Consider the following 19,443-nt stretch of genomic DNA (forward strand, 5'->3'; position numbering starts at 1 on the left):
TTTTTCTTTTTTCCAACATGAGGTTCTTCAACTAATTTTTTGTTGTCCAGTTGTCTTCAAATATAGATGTTGTTGCTGTTCTTTTCTCTTTCTTGATTTTATAGGCATCTTTAATTTATTTCAGTCTTGTTCAGCAATACCTGAAAGAAACTAAAAAAAAATACCTTTATGTAATTTATAAATATTACTATATTTTTTATGAGCTTTTCAAAACCTCTCATATGAGCTGTCCCTTTCCTACGACTGCAAGTCTTACACAATAAAAGCTACACAAATTAAATCTCTGACAACAATTCCTGTGTGCACACAGACTCATGGTGTGATTCTAGGCAGAAAATGATTTTTGATTGTCAATTTCAAAGCACATTTACCGCTGTGGTTTTGCAAGTGATAATTACTGTAACAGCCTGACACATTTTCCTTATAGTTTAGAGAGGCAGAAAAGAGCACATGTCCTAACAGCTACTTTAGAGCATGAGCATGTGGAACCTGGGTGAGTGATTAGACAAGAGCAAAAGAAATGAGCCTTGGTGATGTTGAATGTGGTAGCGTTACACACTACTATCTGAAATACCACACAGTGCTGAATACTTAGCATGGGAGTGCAGGAGAAGCAACTGCCTGTGTGCTAAGAGCGTGCTTCTGGAGACTTTGTATTGTCAGGTGCAAGAGAGATCTGCATGGACGCTTGCACAAATGCATGAAGACTGCAGAGATGTATGTAAGAGTACATGTGGGATAAGGGTTAATTGGAGTTTTGAACACGTAGGATCTACCTCACCCATTGCAGGAGTGTAAGGAAAATCTACCCTGTTGTTTTCAAATGTGTTAGCATTTGCCTCTCATTTGTGAGATATTGATTTGTGCTGAATGCTAGCCATCACAGTTCAAGAAAACAAGCTGCCCCTTTCCTACGAATACAAGTCTTACAGAACCAGACCAACACAAATTAAATCTCTGACAACAATTCCTGTGTGCACACAGACTCATGATGTGATTCTAGGCAGAAAACGATTTTTGATTGGCAATTTCAAAGCACATTTACCACTGTGGTTTTCCAAGTGATAATTACTACTGTAACAGCCTGACACCTTTTCCTTATTGTTTAGAGAGACAGAAAAGAGCACATGTCCTAACAGCTACTTTAGAGCATGAGCATGTGGAACGTGGGTGAGTGATTAGACAAGAGCAAAGGAAATGAGCCTTGGTGATGTTGAATGTGGTAGCGTTACACACTACTTTCTGAAATACCACACAGTGCTGAATACTTAGCATGGGAGTGCAGGAGAAGCAACTGCCTGTGTGCTAAGAGCGTGCTTCTGGAGACTTTGTATTGTCAGGTGCAAGAGAGATCTGCATGGACGCTTGCACAAATGCATGAAGACTGCACAGATGTATGTAAGAGTACATGTGGGGTAAGGGTTAATTGGAGTTTTGAACATGTAGGATCTACCTCACCCATGGCAGGAGTGGAAGGAAAATCTACCCTGTTGATTGCCAATGTGTTAGCATTTGCCTCTCATTTGTGAGATATTGATTTGTGCTGAATGCTAGCCATCACGGTTCAAGAAAACAAGCTGCCCCTTTCCTACGAATGCAAGTCTTACAGAACCAGACCAACACGAATTAAATCTCTGACAACAATTCCTGTGTGCACACAGACTCATGGTGTGATTCTAGGCAGAAAACCATTTTTGATTGGCAATTTCAAAGCACATTTACTACTGTGGTTTTGCAAGTGATAATTACTGTAACAGCCTGACACATTTTCCTTATAGTTTAGAGAGGCAGAAAAGAGCACATGTCCTAACAGCTGCTTGAGAGCATGAGCATGTTAAACCTGGGTGAGTGATTAGACTAGAGCAAAGGAAATGAGCCTTGGTGATGTTGAATGTGGTAGCGTTACAGACTACTATCTGAAATACCACACAGTGCTGAATACTTAGCATGGGAGTGCAGGAGAAGCAACTGCCTGTGTGCTAAGAGCGTGCTTCTGGAGACTGTGTGTTGTCAGGTGCAAGAGAGATCTGCATGGACGCTTGCACAACTGCATGAAGACTGCAGAGATGTATGTAAGAGTACATGTGTGGTAAGTTTTAATTGGAGTTTCTAACACGTAGGAACTACCTCACCCATTGCAGGAATGGAAGGAAAATCTACCCTGTTGTTTTCAAATGTGTTAGCATTTGCCTCTCATTTGTGAAATATTGATTTGTGCTGAATGCTAGCCATCACAGTTTAAGAAAACAAGCTGCCCCTTTCCTGCGAATGCAAGTCTTACAGAACCAGACCAACACAAATTAAATCTCTGACAACAATTCCTGTGTGCACACAGACTCATGGTGTGATTCTAGGCAGAAAACGATTTTTCATTGGCAATTTCAAAGCACATTTACCACTGTGGTTTTGCAAGTGATAATTACTGTAACAGCCTGATACATTTTCCTTATTGTTTAGAGAGACAGAAAAGAGCACATGTCCTAACAGCTACTTAAGAGCATGAGCATGTGGAACCTGGGTCAGTGATTAGACTAGAGCAAAATAAATGAGCCTTGGTGATGTTGAATGTGGTATCGTTACACACTACTATCAGAAATACCACATAGTGCTGTATACTTAGCATGGGAGTGCAGGAGAAGCTACTGCCTGTGTGCTAAAAGTATGTTTCTGGAGACTGTGTATTGTCAGGTGCAAGAGAGATCTGCATGGACGCTTGAAGAACTGCATGAAGACTGCACAGATGTATGTAAGAGTACATGTGGGGTAAGGGTTAATTGGAGTTTTGAACATGTAGGATCTACCTCACCCATTGCAAGAGTGTAAGGAAAATCTACCCTGTTTTCAAATGTGTTAGCATTTGCCTCTCTTTTGTGAGATATTGATTTGTGCTGAATGCTAGCCATCACAGTTCAAGAAAACAAGCTGCCCCTTTCCTACGAATGCAAGTCTTACAGAACCAGACCAACACAAATTAAATCTCTGACAACAATTCCTGTGTGCACACAGACTCATGGTGTGATTCTAGGCAGAAAACGATTTTTGATTCGCAATTTCAAAGCACATTTACCACTGTGGTTTTGCAAGTGATAATTACTGTAATAGCCTGACACATTTTCCTTATAGTTTAGAGAGGCAGAAAAGAGCACATGTCCTAACAGCTACTTGAGAGCAGGAGCATGTGGAACCTGGGTGAGTGATTAGACTAGAGCAAAGGAAATGAGCCTTGGTGATGTTGAATTGGTAGCGTTAAAGACTACTATCTGAAATACCACACAGTGCTGAATACTTAGCATGGGAGTGCAGGAGAAGCAACTGCCTGTGTGCTAAGAGCGTGCTTCTGGAGACTGTGTATTGTCAGGTGCAAGAGAGATCTGCATGGACGCTTGCACAACTGCATGAAGACTGCAGAGATGTATGTAAGAGTACATGTGTGGTAAGTTTTAATTGGAGTTTGTAACACGTAGGAACTACCTCACCCATTGCAGGAATGAAAGGAAAATCTACCCTGTTGTTTTCAAATGTGTTAGCATTTGCCTCTCATTTGTGAGATAATGATTTCTGCTGAATGCTAGCCATCACAGTTCAAGAAAACAAGCTGCCTCTTTCCTACTAATGCAAGTCTTACAGAACCAGACCAACACAAATTAAATCTCTGACAACAATTCCTGTGTGCACACAGACTCATGGTGTGATTCTAGGCAGAAAACGATTTTTGATTGTCAATTTCAAAGCACATTTACCACTGTGGTTTTGCAAGTGATAATTACTGTAACAGCCTGACACATTTTCCTTATTGTTTAGAGAGACAGAAAAGAGCACATGTCCTAACAGCTACTTTAGAGCATGAGCATGTGGAACCTGGGCAAGTGATTAGACTAGGGCAAAAGAAATGAGCCTTGGTGATGTTGAATGTGGTAGCGTTACACACTACTATCTGAAATACCACACAGTGCTGTATACTTAGCATGGGAGTGCAGGAGAAGCTACTGCCTGTGTGCTAAAAGTATGTTTCTGGAGACTGTGTATTGTCAGGTGCAAGACAGATCTGCATGGACGCTTGCAGAACTGCATGAAGACTGCACAGATGTATGTAAGAGTACATGTGGGGTAAGGGTTAATTGGAGTTTTGAACATGTAGGATCTACCTCACCCATGGCAGGAGTGGAAGGAAAATCTACCCTGTTGATTTCAAATGTGTTAGCATTTGCCTCTCATTTGTGAGATATTGATTTGTGCTGAATGCTAGCCATCACAGTTCAAGAAAACAAGCTGCCCCTTTCCTACGAATGCAAGTCTTACAGAACCAGACCAACACAAATTAAATCTCTGACAACAATTCCTGTGTGCACACAGAGTCATGGTGTGATTCTAGGCAGAAAACGATTTTTGATTGGCAATTTCAAAGCACATTTACCACTGTGGTTTTGCAAGTGATAATTACTATAACAGCCTGACACCTTTTCCTTATTGTTTAGAGAGACAGAAAAGAGCACATGTCCTAACAGCTACTTTAGAGCATGAGCATGTGGAACCTGGGTGAGTGATTAGACTAGAGCAAAAGAAATGAGCCTTGGTGATGTTGAATGTGGTAGCGTTACACACTACTATCTGAAATACCACACAGTGCTGTATACTTAGCATGGGAGTGCAGGAGAAGCTACTGCCTGTGTGCTAAAAGTATGTTTCTGGAGACTGTGTATTGTCAGGTGAAAGAGATCTGCATGGACGCTTGCAGAACTGCATGAAGACTGCACAGATGTATGTAAGAGTACATGTGGGGTAAGGGTTAATTGGAGTTTTGAACATGTAGGATCTACCTCACCCATTGCAGGAGTGTAAGGAAAATCTACCCTGTTGTTTTCAAATGTGTTAGCATTTGCCTCTCTTTTGTGAGATATTGATTTGTGCTGAATGCTAGCCATCACAGTTCAAGAAAACAAGCTGCCCCTTTCCTACGGATGCAAGTCTTACAGAACCAGACCACCACGAATTAAATCTCTGACAACAATTCCTTTGTGCACACAGACTCATGGTGTGATTCTAGGCAGAAAACAATATTTCTGGGTGATACCAGTACACCTTTACTTATGGTGAAGACATACTCCATAATATCTGACAAGTTCAAGGCAGTTAAATATCTTCCAAAACATAAAATGTAAAACACAACTTTAAAACAAGAATCTCATTTATATTTTTTATATCAAAATGCACCACATACATCCCCTCTCAAATTCATAACTCACCTTTAAAAGTAGTTCGTTGAGAAAGAAATGTGGCACTCACACAGCAGATTATCAGAGCCAGAATCTCTGAACTGTACACCTCTCAGCAGAACCAGTAAATGGCAATGTTTCCCTCTCTTTTTTCACACATATACATGTTAACTTCAAATCACAGTGCTTCCCACATTTTTTCAAATGGAAACACACATTTCTATTGGTTGCAAATTTCAACCCTTTCCAAATGATCCCTACCCCCAACATGACTTCTGCCTCCTACCATAGCAACAGGTCATGGAACACTGGTGTGAGCAGAGAGGTCAGAAGTTCAGCACACAATGTTTCTAATCCAAAGGGCAAGAGTGCTTGACTTTTCAAACCTAACAGCAAATCCATAGTAATGTTCTGTGGGAACACATTTTTCTGAACCAATACAAAACATGCTTTAAAAAATTTAAACATATAGCCTAGTTTTTAGTGTAGAATGGTCTGAAACAGCCAATGAGCTCTTTTTATTTAAAAAAAAGTATGTAAGCCTCCATTTTACAAATATCTTTCTTTTCATATTGCCATTCTACTGAAAGACACCTTCTGAGTGCATCCAGATCTCCTTGAAAGATGTTCACAGTGTGGATTGTAGGTCATAGCTATGTCTTCTGGAGTGAAAAGTATGCAGAAAAAAGAGGTATTTTGAAAGACCTTGCTTTGCCAAATGTAGACATTAAATGGATTGGTCAGAGAGGGTTAAAGTGGCACCAATTAATGCCTTTGGTGAAATCCTTTCTACATCTCCCACAGCCTAACCTTATAATTGTGCACTGTGGTGGAAATGACCTAGGCACTTTAACTGGGGTAGGTCTGGAAATGCTTGTTAAGGACACCTTCGTGCAATTGATGTCACTTTTTCCACAAACTACCTTTGTATATTCTAATATATGCCAAAAGCAAAAGTACAACTGGTCCAACCAATATTGTCCGCAGATTGACAAAGCAAGAAAGCACGTCAATAAGTCTGTTTCTGCTTTCCTCAGAGACTATGGTATGGGTTCTATATACCATAACAACTTGCGTTACAACATGCAAGGCATTTATAGAGGAGACGGTGTTCATTTCACAGATGAAGGCAACAGAGTCTTCCTCTTGAACTTTAGACTCTGCATCTGTACTTACTTGTAGGTACAAAAAAACACTCCATGAACACAACGGCTCTTTTTAGAGCCAACCAACATCTAAACACTTAAACTTGATTTTTAATTCTATTTTTTAATGTTTTTTTTGCCGCCGTGCACGCACCGTAGGCGCACCGTGCGCACACCCCGCGTTATTGTTTTTGAATTTATTTATTTTTTGTGACCTAAGGGGTCTTTGATGGTCCCCCAGAGAAAGCCTAGGGGGTCAGGGACTCTCTACCCTGCCCCCTTTTCACGTTCTCCACTTGTGTTTTTAGCTCTCTTCTGCCTCTAAAACTCAAAATGGCGGCTGGGGGTTCGCGCACCGTGCGTGCAACCCGCGACTTTTTGAAAAAAAAAAAATGTGTTTTTTACCCTTCGGAGTCCTTCAGGGACCACCTGACAAAGGCTAGGGGGTCAGGAACTCTCTACTCCGCCCCCTTTTCACGTTCTCCACCTTTCTTTTTCCCTGTCACACACACAACACACAAAATGGCGGCCGACACTTCCTGATTTCGACCGTTTCGAATGTTGACTGTCATGAATCCACCAATCAGAATTACGCTCGTGCATGGCACCGTACGCGTACGGTGCGCGGACGGTGCGCGGCTATAGATATTTATGTGCTTTTAACTGCAATTTTCTCAGGAACTACTAAACAGATTGACTCCATATATGCAAAAGGCACATGCCTGACCTGAGGACTACCTCTTTGCCAAATTTCAAGTAATTCTGTTCAGCCGTTCGGGCTGTACCTTCGACTAAAGGTCCTATGGGAAAACGCATGGGGAAAACGCGTTTTAGGACCCCCCTTTTTTCTTGTCCCCCGCTTGACAAATCCCCCCGAGACTTTCAGGGTAGGAGCTGAGCGGAGCGCCCCATTAGTTTTGAAAATTTCGCGAGGATTCGTCAACCGGCACCAAAGTTATTCAAAATAGAATTTTCAGATTTCCTATGGAAACACGGTCCTAACTATAACTATCTACTGGCGACCGCCAGTAGATAATATATAAATATATATTATCTACTGGCGACCGCCAGTAGATAATATATAAATATATATATATATATATATATATATATATATATATATATATATATATATATATATATATATATCCTTGAGCCCTAATAGGACATTTAGTCCTGTTTCTACGTCTGTGTCCGCTCCTATTTTTCGTTCAGAAAATCTGGTCACCCGAAAACCAGACGTCTCAACAAGTAATCACACGCTAAAATATCGAGCCGATGAGTTTAATGGCTAGTACACAGATGTATTTTCAAAAGCTGCTTTGACCAGTGCTTTAAATGGGCCGGTACTCACCGGTACTGAGTACCGGCACTTCTCTGTAGTCAGGGAGCGTACCGGTACCCTGATCCACAGCACTGCAGTCTCGGTTTCTCTGCTCCAGTGCAGGGCAGAGGCCGCTCTGCGTCCGAGGAGCTTGTAATTAACTTGGCTGAAGCAAACTTTTACAGAGTTGCTGGTGAAGATTCCTAAACTGCAGGGGGGGTGAGAGGGTTTGTGTCACCCTGTGATTAAGAGGGCAGGGTCTCTAGACAGACCCTGCACTGTCAATCAGGTGCACAGCGACCATTCGGGAGAAAGTGCCATCATGACTTTCATTTTGTGTTATGAGTTAATCTGTGTTTTTTGTCATAAACACATTTCTCATGTGTTTTAATATGTGCTGCAACTGGTACAGAAGTCTCTATGTATGATGTTATTTTGCCCTTAGCCCCACCCCGAGCCCCGCCCACTTGACACACCTCTATTTTCATGAGTACCTGCACTTATTTTTCCCCATTTAAAGCACTGGCTTTGACAACACTTTTGTTCTAGGGTCAAAAACTGCTCCGCTCTCATACTTGAGGGGAGCACGGACTCCGTCTGGGCAGCAGATGCTAAATCTTCATAGGTGCCTTAACACAGATCTTTATAGAGGGAGCAATAAATGTTGGCTGCAGCTTCAGGTATGTACATGAGCACATGAATCATGGGGCCTCTAGGGTGAAAGAACGCTTGCCTTTTTAGGTCTCGCCTGGCTCTCGCGTAAGCGATTGCCAGGCGAGACTTGTGTGGGGGCTTCAGAAAATGCTCCCAAAGGCTTCCCAGGCGGATCGGGTGGCGGTTACGCGCACAACTACGCGCATTCCATTTGCCACCAGCTACTTCCTGCGCGTGCGCCACCTCACGCATTAAGAGAGATTTAGTAAGGGGCACAAGACCTTAGGAATGCGGTTTATGGCCAGTGCATGTGAGGCATTCAAGCGCGAAGCTGGCATCTGGCATCGGACTTGAAAGCAGCAGACTGCTTTCGCCAGCGCGCGCTCGGCCTCACTTCCTGCATCCCCTCTTACAACAATTACATTTCATTATAACTCACACCCCATATGCTCGTTCCCTCCCACCCTTCCTTTGATGGCCGCTTTTCTTGTTGTTTACAAACCACGCCACACACTGCTGCACGCCACACACTGCTGCACGCCACACACTGCTGCACGCCACACACTGCTGCACGCCACACACTGCTGCACGCCGCACACTGCTGCACGCCGCACACTACCGCACGCCACACACTGCTGCGCACACTGCTGCATTACACACTGCTGCACGCCGCAGACTGCTGCACGCCGCACACTGCTGCATGCCTCAAACTGCTACACGAAACACTGCTGCACGCCTCACACTGCTGCACGCCTCACACTGCTGCATGCCTCACACTGCTGCATGCCTCACACTGCTGCATGCCACACACTTCTGCATGCCTCACACTGCTGCATGCCTCACACTGCTGCATGCCTCACACTGCGGCACGCCGCACACTGCTGCACGCCGCACTGCTGCACGCCACACACTGCTGCACGCCACACACTGCTGCACGAAACACTGCTGCACGCCACACACTGCTGCATGCCTCACACTGCTACACGAAACACTGCTGCACGTCTCACACTGCTGCACGCCGCACAATGCTACACGAAACACTGCTGCACGCCACACACTGCTGCACGGCACACACTGCTGCACGCCGCACAATGCTGCACGCCACACACTGCTGCATTACTCACTGCTGCATGCTGCATGCTGCACGACACTGCTGCACGCCGCACACTGCTGCACGCCGCACACTGCTGCACGCCGCTGCACGCCACAGTGCTGCATGCCTCACACTGCTACACGAAACACTGCTGCAAGCCTCACACTGCTGCACGCTTCACACTGCTGCACGCCACACAGTGCTGCACGCCACACACTGCTGCTCACCACACACTGCTGCACACCTCACACTGCTGCACGCCACACACTGCTGCACGCCGCACAATGCTACACGAAACACTGCTGCACCCAACACACTGCTGCATGCCTCACACTGCTACACGAAACACTGCTGCACGTCTCACACTGCTGCACGCCTCACACTGCTTCACACCGCACACTGCTACACGAAACACTGCTGCATGCCACACACTGCTGCATGCCACACACTGCTGCATGCCACACACTGCTGCACGCCACACACTGCTGCACGCCACACACTGCTGCACGCCGCTCAATGCTACACGAAACACTGCTGCACGCCACACACTGCTGCACGGCACACAGTGCTGCATGCCACACACTGCTGCACGCCACACACTGCTGCATTACTCACTGCTGCATGCTGCACGACACTGCTGCACGCAGCACACGGCTGCACGCCGCACACTGCTGCACGCCACACACTGCTGCATGCCGCTGCATGCTACACACTGCTGCATGCCACACACTTCTGCACGCCGCACACTGCTGCACTCCACACACTGCTTTTATGCGAGTTTATGCTACTGGCATTGTAAATGACAATGCCTTTTATTTGTTTTAAAACCAAAATATAAATAAAAGGCATTGTAATTTTACAATGCCAATAGCTCAAACTCTTATAAATGCTAGACCTATTGCATTGCAAATGCTTGTTCCAGTAGCTCTGGTTCAGTTTCCTGTGGGACCGTTCTCCACCCCCATAAGGCAGTCTTCACTGTTTGGCAATGTGCCTAACAATGTGGGTGGAAGGGGCGCGTGCTACAGAGTGCACTTTCTCAGATCTAAATCACGGTGCTCGAGCAACAACATGGGTGGGAGGGGGAAGCTAGTACAGGATTTGGAGCAATACCTTAATAATGCAAAGAGATTCAACAAAAGTGGTATGTTTTGAGGATGTTTCTTAAAGGGAGAATTCAAATGAGGCCCAGCTGGCCTCTCAACCCCTTCCGGATTTTAGGCCTACCAGCACAGCAGGTGCTACAAACACCTGGTACTTTCAGAAGAAAAGTGGCAGGTGTCATGGCGAAACAAGGAGCTCTAAAGGAAGCTCTAAAGGAAAGCAATGCCAGGGCAACAGCATCCTCCGGTGAAGAAGAGCACATTAAAATGAATGCAGCTGAACTTGGAGATGGACCAAGATGGGCAACAGGGTAAAGGACCTGACCTATCCCAAGAGTGATCTATCTAGTGCTCCCAGAAGCATCTGAACAACCAATCAGAATACTGGGTCTGAGCGGCATCAGTCGGTGGGACCCCAGACATTCAATAGGCATCGTCTTGCCTCCGGGAAGAGTGCGATACCCGTGACCTCTTCCATCACATCATGAATTTGTTTCCAGAACTCTACGATCTCCCCACACTCCCAAATAATGTGTAGAAAGGTGCCCAACATCCCACAGCCTCTCTTACATAAGCCATCATCAGAGAAACCCATGTGAATCAGGCGGGGCCCCGTGACGTAAACCCTGTGAAGTATCTTAAGCTGCACCAGCCGCAGTCTCGCCGGGATCGCAACCTCCTTCGGAGAGGAGATGGCATATTGCCAGTCCTCATCGTCCAGCTCGAGACCATCCCTAGTCCGTTGTTCTCGCACATCAAGGAGGAGGTCAATCCGAACATTCACAAGCTTCTTGTAAATCAAGGAGATTGTACTCTCCGGCATATGACCATCCAGGATACGGTCCTCCAAAGGAGAAGACTCAGGGACGACCTCCCCCTCAGCAAAGACAGATAACAGCGCATGACGCACCTGGGCATATCGAAAGTATTCAGTACCCCCTAATTCATACTCCGTCTGCAGCGTCTCAAACGATTTCACCTTACCCTTAGCCAGCAAATCCCCAACTCTAGAAATCCCAAATAGGTCCCACTTCTCAAACCCTTTCGTGTGCCATAGCTTCCCCAATATATCGGATTCGAAAAGGGGAGTAGCCTGGGTAAGTCTGTCCTTCCAGCCCAACGAATTCGTGACCGCCTTCCACACATGCACTGCCGTCTTGGTTGGTCCCGTAAGGGACCCATCCAGTGATTTGGAATACAGCGCCCTAAGATAATTACCCCCGCGCAACAACCACCGATCCATAGCAAACCCAGGGTTCAACGCCGGACCATAAACACCGTGGTTAATCGCTCCCAACTGGGTAGCCCAATAATATCTTCTGATGTCAGGGAGTGCAATCCCCCCGTCATACCATGGAAGGGTCAACTTTACAATCGCTATACGCGGTCGACCGTCCCATAGCAGCGAGCGCTGGAGACTCTCCACCTCACGAAAATAACCGGCCGGAACTAACTCTAGGGTGTTCTGGAGGGCATAGAGAAATCGGGGAAGAGACATCATTTTAAACAATGCGGCGCGGCCTAGGAGTGAGAGTGGCAGCCGCCTCCAACCCGCAACGTCCCGTCTCAAACGTGACAACAGAGGGAGTAGGTTCTTCTCGTATCGGACAGAGGGATCAGTGGAAATATATATCCCCAAGTACAGAAAGCCCTGTTGGGCGATCTGGATGGAGCAGTTCCGCGGGACGATAGGGGTGTCTCCACTTAGAACATATAGGTGCGACTTTCCCCAGTTAATGGCGAGACCCGAGTTTCTACCAAAAGAATTCAATACGTCGCAGACCAGTATGAGGGATTTCCTAGGTGAGGTCAAATATAACAAAATATCATCTGCATACAAAGGAATACGGTCCTCGTGGTCTGGCGACCATCGGATCCCCTTTATGTCTGGCTGCCATCTAATCCATGCCGCCAGCGGCTCAAGGGCGAGGGCGAATAATAGTGGCGACAGAGGACAACCCTGCCGGGTGCCCCTCCCAAGCTCGAACGGCGATGACGCCCTACCGTTCACTGCAATTTTTGCCAAAGGTGCCTCATAGAGTAGCCTGATCCAGCCTATAAAACCCGGTCCGAAGCCAAATTTTGTGAGCGCTGCCCACAGATACGGCCATTCCACAGTGTCGAAAGCCATCGTGGCATCAAGTGACGCCAAGATGGCCGACTCCCGCAGCGTCCCAACCCTCGCGAGCACGCCATGGAGTCGCCTGAGGTTCAACGCAGTGTTGCGGTGTGGGATAAACCCGGATTAGTCCGGGTGGATCAAGTCCCCAATGACCCTGATCAAACGGTTAGCCAACAGTTTGGCGAGGATTTTTGGCTCCGCATTGAGTAGGGAGATCGGCCTATACGATCCACATCTGTTCCAGGGCTTGCCATCTTTGTGTATAACCACTATTGTCGCCAGATGTTGGTCAAATGGGAGACACCCATGCTCCCGCGCCTCTACAAACATATCTCGCAAATGCGGAACAATCTTATCCGGCCTGAGTTTATACAACTCCATCGGCAAGCCATTCGGGCCCAAGGCCTTGCCTGGGTGTAGCGAGCGGATAGCAACTGCAACCTCATCCGCGGTGATGTTACCATCAAGGTCTTCCCTGTCTGCGTCAGAGAGACAAGGCAGGGCAATATCTCGCAGCAGTTTGTGCGAGTCTTCCTCCGGCTTGTCCGACACAGACGTTGTCACGACTTCTTCCCGGTTGCGTGCTGGCAGCAACGCTAGCGCGAACCCGGAGGTAAACGGAGCAAAACTACAAGTCCCGGCATCCTCCGCGAGTCACGCCTCACGAGACCGCGAGACGACGTCGGAAGACGCGTAAAGGCAGCGGCCCGGGAAGAGGGCGCTGCCAATGATTCCGGAGACCGCAGTCGTTAGCTGTCGTCAACGATTCCAGTGTTTCCAGAGATCCCGGTATTGGAGGCGGTAAGAGTGCCGTTGTGGCATGTTTCAGGGATTCAAGGTTGTGTATCCAGACCCATGAGAAAACGAGAAGCGGGGCTCCACTTCCATATCCTAAGGCGCATACACCTGACGGAGAGCCAGGAGCAGGGCTCGTTTAGGGGGAACCGGGTTTCCAAACAGTTGGGTGTATGTGAGACGAAAAAACCTATGACATTGTGTGATTCTCTAATGAACCTTTGAGAGGTACGACAACGTGTGCAGCGCGACCGTAAGCAGGCGAATTGAGCAAGACATTACACGCTCGTTTGTTTACTCGCATCAGTTGTTAGTGTGGAGAGGCGGACGCCTGCCTGGTTGCCCCTCCGTGACTCTCGGCCTGAATTCCCTGGAGGGCCCGGGGGGTTTAACTATCGAACCAAATGTGGGTGTGGTGAGCCTAAGGGCATTGAGGAGCATCAGTGTTCACGGCTGTTCATGTTGATTTCCAAAGACTGTGACATTAATATTACAGGCAGGATAAGCAGCAAAAGTGGTTATTCTGTGCTTGTTACCTTTTTCTTTCCCTTATCCAGAAGAGAGAGCGAGTATCAGGAGAGGTTCTCCCTATTCGTTTAACGTCATACTTGCACCTGCTGTGGTACGTGTGGTATAAAGTCTCTGCAGAGAGTGATACATTGAGGGGTTGGGGGGCTACAGAACCGACTGTCTTTCCTCAACATAAAAGTACCTCTTTGTCTTCCATAGTGTCAGGCAAACGGATATCAAACGCTCTGCTCTCTTCTGATGGTCAAGGCCCGGGGTATTTTCCTTTACAGGTACGGGGGGAGAAACGTTGTTTGGAGTGTGTCACTAGAAGTCGGTTACAGCAGGGTTGGGTGGTTGCAAATCACCTACTGATAGTGTTCTTGTTCCGTGTCTTTTTAGGTCTCCCTCCCTGCTGTCCCTACCCTTTCCTTCCCCCCGCTTGATCACTCCAACAGTCCGTGAGTATTCCAGTCCGGACTTGGTGTTATCGAGAGGTGGGCCCCTATAGAGCATCGACACCATCCCGAGGATTCCGGAAGGAAGAGCCTGACAGACGTATAGACCATGCGGAAGTGATCCGCGAAACACTAGACTATCCCGTCGGGTTCGGTGACAATATCCCCGCCGACTGTCACTATTTCTGGCACAACTCTATTCACTCGTTCTTTTCTGTCTAACCACGCTATCAATTTCCCAGCCTTGTCCCCAACATCATACAATCGCCCTTGTCGTTCCCTGCTAAGAAGCTTTGCCGCGTTTGTCACCAGTGCTTTATATTCAGACTGTTTTAGTCTCAACTTATGCAGTGTTTCCGCCGTAACCTTGTCTTCCAGGACTGACTCTAATACCATTATCTCAGCCTCGATCTGCGCCACCTCCGCATCTCTCCGATGTTTGACATTCGCTATCAAGGAGAGGGCCTCCCCTCTCAGTACTGTTTTAAACGCTTCCCACAAAGACACCGCGGAGGTAACCGAGCCAAGATTCTCCGAAAAGTAGAGATCGACCGCTTTCAGCAGCATGCTACGAGTCCTAGGGTCACGGAAATACCAGGGTTAATCGGAGCCACCCTACCCGCCGCTCCCCGGCCAAAATCCATACAGATCCACACCGGCGAGTGATCGGAGATGCCCCTAGCCATGTGCCTAGCCTCGGATACCAATGAAGCTTGGGCAGCCAAGGTGAGAACATAATCTATTCTAGATAGACTGCCGTGTTCCCCAGAGTGAAAAGTGTACTGCCGCTGAGCGGGGTGCAGCAGCCTCCAGCAGTCAACCAGACCTAGTGTATCAATAAAATCTGGGAGCCATCTCTGCGCCCCCCCGGGGTCCCTTGGCGGATGTCTGTCTAGTAATCCGGAACCAACTGCATTAAAGTCACCACCCACCAACAACACGCCCTCGGGGAGATCCAGCATAGCCCTCCCCAAGTCAGCAAATGTGGCGGCCTGCAGGCCAGGAGGGACATAAACAGAAACCAAAACCAGTGTCCTGCCCTCCCACCTCCCAGCAACAGCCACAAAGCGCCCCCTCTCATCGACAGTGGTAGAATCAATCTCAAACGGCAGCGAGGTCCTAACGAGTATTCCAGCCCCCCGAGAGCCCGAGGAAAACCCAGAATGTGCAACAAATTTATAGCCCTTTCTACTGAGAGCATGACACGTGTTGCCTATCAGGTGCGTCTCCTGCAGCAAGACTATGTCAGGAGAGCACCTCTTCAGAAATTGCAAAACAATCCCCAGCTTAATACGATCCCCCAAGCCATTAACATTCCAACTAAGTATATTCAAACCCCTACCCCCATCACAGAATGGCAAGAGCCCCCCGCCCCCCCCCAGAGAGCAGCACACGAGCGAAAAAGACTTGCATTGCGATACCTTGCAAAATGAAAAACAACAACAAACACCCCAACAGACCCATACCACCCCCCACCCTGCACCCCTGCGTAAGCCTAAAAAGCCCCCCCAACTTGCAGTGTGCCTGTCGCCCTAGCAAATGCTAATCTACAAGAAGAAACCCCGTAGGAGGAAAGAGTTCCCATTGTACCCTCGCCACCCCCGGACAATAGCCAGCAATGAAAACTAATCAGCAAACCACTGTCCTGAGCTTAACCAGAATGTTCAATAACCGGAGTCCTCACTCTTGTGTGACATGACCACCTTCTGCTCTGCCAGCATGATCCCCACTAGTCCGCCGCTGAGGCAATGTGTCGAGCCATTCCCCAACCTCGTCTGGCAAGTCAAAGAAAAAGGTTCGCTCTTCGTACTCGACGCGCAACTTGGCTGGGAAGAGCATGGCATACTTCAGACCCATTTCACGTAGCCTCCTCTTAACCCCCAGGAAACTCTGCCGTTGCTTCTGCACCGCCTGGGTGAAGTCAGGATAAAAACTCACTGCAGTGTTCTGGAAAGTGACTGGCCCGGACACTCGTGATGCCTGTAGAATGGCATCGCGGTCCCTGAAATTGAAGATCCTGGCGATGATCGGTCTCGGGGGGGCTCCCACCTTGGGCCTCCCACCTGGGACTCGGTGGGCCCGCTCGACCGCAAAGAACTTGCAGAGGCCCTTAGGCGCCAGATGATTAACCACCAAGTCCTCGACAAACAAGTCCGCTGATTGCGCCTCCGATTTCTCCGGAACGCCAACAATGCGCACGTTATTGCGCCGCGCCCGGCCTTCAAAATCCTCCATCTTGCGGGCAAAGAGGTCATTAGTATTCCTCAGCGTGCGGACCTCTATTTGCAGATCAGAGACATCCCCCATGAGGCTAGAGGTTTTTAGGTCCAATGATTTAACTCGCTCATTAGTTTTCCCCAGGTCTGCGCGAAGCAAGTTAACGTCAACTGAGATAGTGTCCACTTTGTGTGCCAGGGCCTCGAACTGTTGCCCAATAGAGGACTTCATCCCCTCAATGGCGCCCATGATGTCTTGCAGCGTCCATTCCGGGTCGGGGACCGAGCCATCTCTCGGTACTTCCTGTGGCTTCCCCGATCCGCTTGGCGATCCCTTTTGCTGGGCATAGCGATCCATATTGTTAGTTTGAGTGTAGCCCCCCCGCCTGGTATTTTTGGGCTTCGGTTTGTCGGCTTCCGATTTGGCCGACATCCTCAACACCGGAACAGTCAGCGTCAAAGACAAGCCACTCAGCCACACAATTGGCACGAGGTCCGTTGGATCTGGGACCCCGATTCAAGCCCATGCATGTGCAGGCCGAGCTACAGGCGACTGTTGCCCAAGACACTCTCGGGCCGAGGCACGCAGTTGTAGAGGAAAGCAAAAGTGAAAGTGAAAACAGCCCCCATCCGATGGTATGCACCACACACGGCCGCTGTTGTTCAGTTAGTGTCCAGGCCCATGCCAACGCGAGACCCGGGGATAGGCCGCGAACTTCCACTTGTCGCAACTTCGGTCTCCGGTGTACAATTTCAGGCCGGATAACGACGTTCGCCTCAGCAATGGTTCGTCTCCAATATTCCGGATATTTGAAACAGGATTTCTTCAGGATAGTTGCCGGAGGGAACGAGGGTCGCGGGTGCTCTGTGCTCACGCAGCCATCTTGGTCCCGCACTAGGCTCCTCCCCCAGTCAAGCATTTCTTAATGGTTTTGGCAGGGGCAGAAGGGCGATGGACCTATAGTTTTTCAGATCATTAGGGTCTAGAACAGGTTTGAGTAATGGCTTTACCACTCTCCTCTAAGAAACTTGAGGAAGGCAAGAATTATTAATAAACACACATAAATGGAGTGACACTGGCACTAGTGCCCGGAGGATGAACCGAGTAAAGGTCGACTCGTCTAGATAGTGTAGTATTCCACAGTCTAGTGTTCTGATGTGTCGTCACACCACATCCGCGGGCCAGGCGTGGCTCGCGGGGATCTAATAAAAGGGGCCGCCCGCTCGGGGGCGGGGTTCTCCAACCGCAGTTTGTTGGCGTGGGTGTATTGTAGCGCGCTAGCTCCGCGCGCTGCGCTGTACATGCAGTCACCCCCGCAGCCCTGAAGAGCCATTATCACACTGGCGACGAGGGTGGGGGCTCAGGAACCCTCAGTGTTGAAGCTCTGCGCACCGGAAAGCTCCGACGACGTCGCGGACATCAGATCACGGCTCCATGAAGCACGCGCACGTGCGCCGGCCCGTCCTGCATGCCTGAGGACGCGTGTGCATTGCCGACTCCTGTAAGAGGCCCGCGGTGAGTGCATTTGACCCCTGCTGCCACGGGGCCAGCCGATTTGCACGCAGCTAGCGCTGCAACCCGTCTCAGAACTGCCTGCATGCCCTTACTTTGCTGACAGAGTTAAGCAGTACCAGGGAGGCGGTCAGAGGTAAAGGAAAAATCAAGGGAAAAAGGAAGGGAGCAAACAGGGAGCCAATCAGGGCCAAAAGTGGACACACTCACAGCAGAAGGAGAACTGAAAGTCCCTGCAAGGAGACACAGGGAAGGATGCACTAAGCATAACTTTAAGTACTGGGCCAAAAGCTTGGCATCTGGTGCCCCTCAAGTGACACAGGCCCACGAGGCCGGCCAACACCATCAGCTGGCCGAGCAGTAGCACCACACGCACACGGGAGATGCCGCAGGGGATAATACCGGCAGTCAAGGAAGAGGCCCATCACCCACGGCGCTAGACAAACCAGTCCCCCGCGCCCGACACAATGGTTGACAATGCCCAGAGAGCCGCACAGGGACCAGCATCAGCTCCTGCTCCCGCCCCATTCCAGCACGCAGCGTCGGGAGTGTTACCCCCGTTCAGTGAACTAGAAGACCCGCCACAGCGTCACCCAGATGGAAGATCTGGATAGAACGGCTCAACAACTACTCCATCGTGACCAGGGAAACCGACGATGCTATAAAAAGGTAATTGCTCCTGCACTACGCAGGAGACGAGATATTCAAGTTGTTCAAGCACTTGCCCAACACAGGAGCGGCGGATGAATACGACGCAGCGGTAACCGCCCTGAATGCCCATTTTGATCCCCAACTGAACCCAGACTTTGAACGGTTCAAATTGCGCCAAGCTCGGCAAAGAGAGGGGGAGTCAATGGACGTATTCTATGCCCGACTGCGCGAGCTCGCTAGCACGTGTACAGAAGATGACCAGCCAAAGGAAATACGAGCACAACTAATACAGGGGTGTCGTGACAAGATGCTGAGAGGGCTCATTCTGCGCCAACCGAAAATCGCACTCTAGGATATGCTCGTACTGGCGAGATCACACGATTTGTCGGCAGCCAGAGCAAACGAGATGGACCAGGCGCTCACCAAGACCCCGGAACGACCCGAAAACATCAAGGTAGAGCGGGCGGATGCCATTCGCGCCAAACCAAGGGGTGGCCCGTTCAGGAACCAGAACACAGAAAAGTCCAAATCAAAGTGTGGGTATTGTGGGCAGGAACCACACGCTGCAAAAGACTGCCCCGCGCAAGGGAAGACGTGCACCAACTGCGGGATACCAAACCACTTCTCCTCGGTATGCCGGAGACGCACG

The sequence above is a fragment of the Triturus cristatus genome, chromosome 1_1, assembly GCF_964204655.1.
Source record: "Triturus cristatus chromosome 1_1, aTriCri1.1, whole genome shotgun sequence".
Taxonomy (NCBI): domain Eukaryota; kingdom Metazoa; phylum Chordata; class Amphibia; order Caudata; family Salamandridae; genus Triturus; species Triturus cristatus.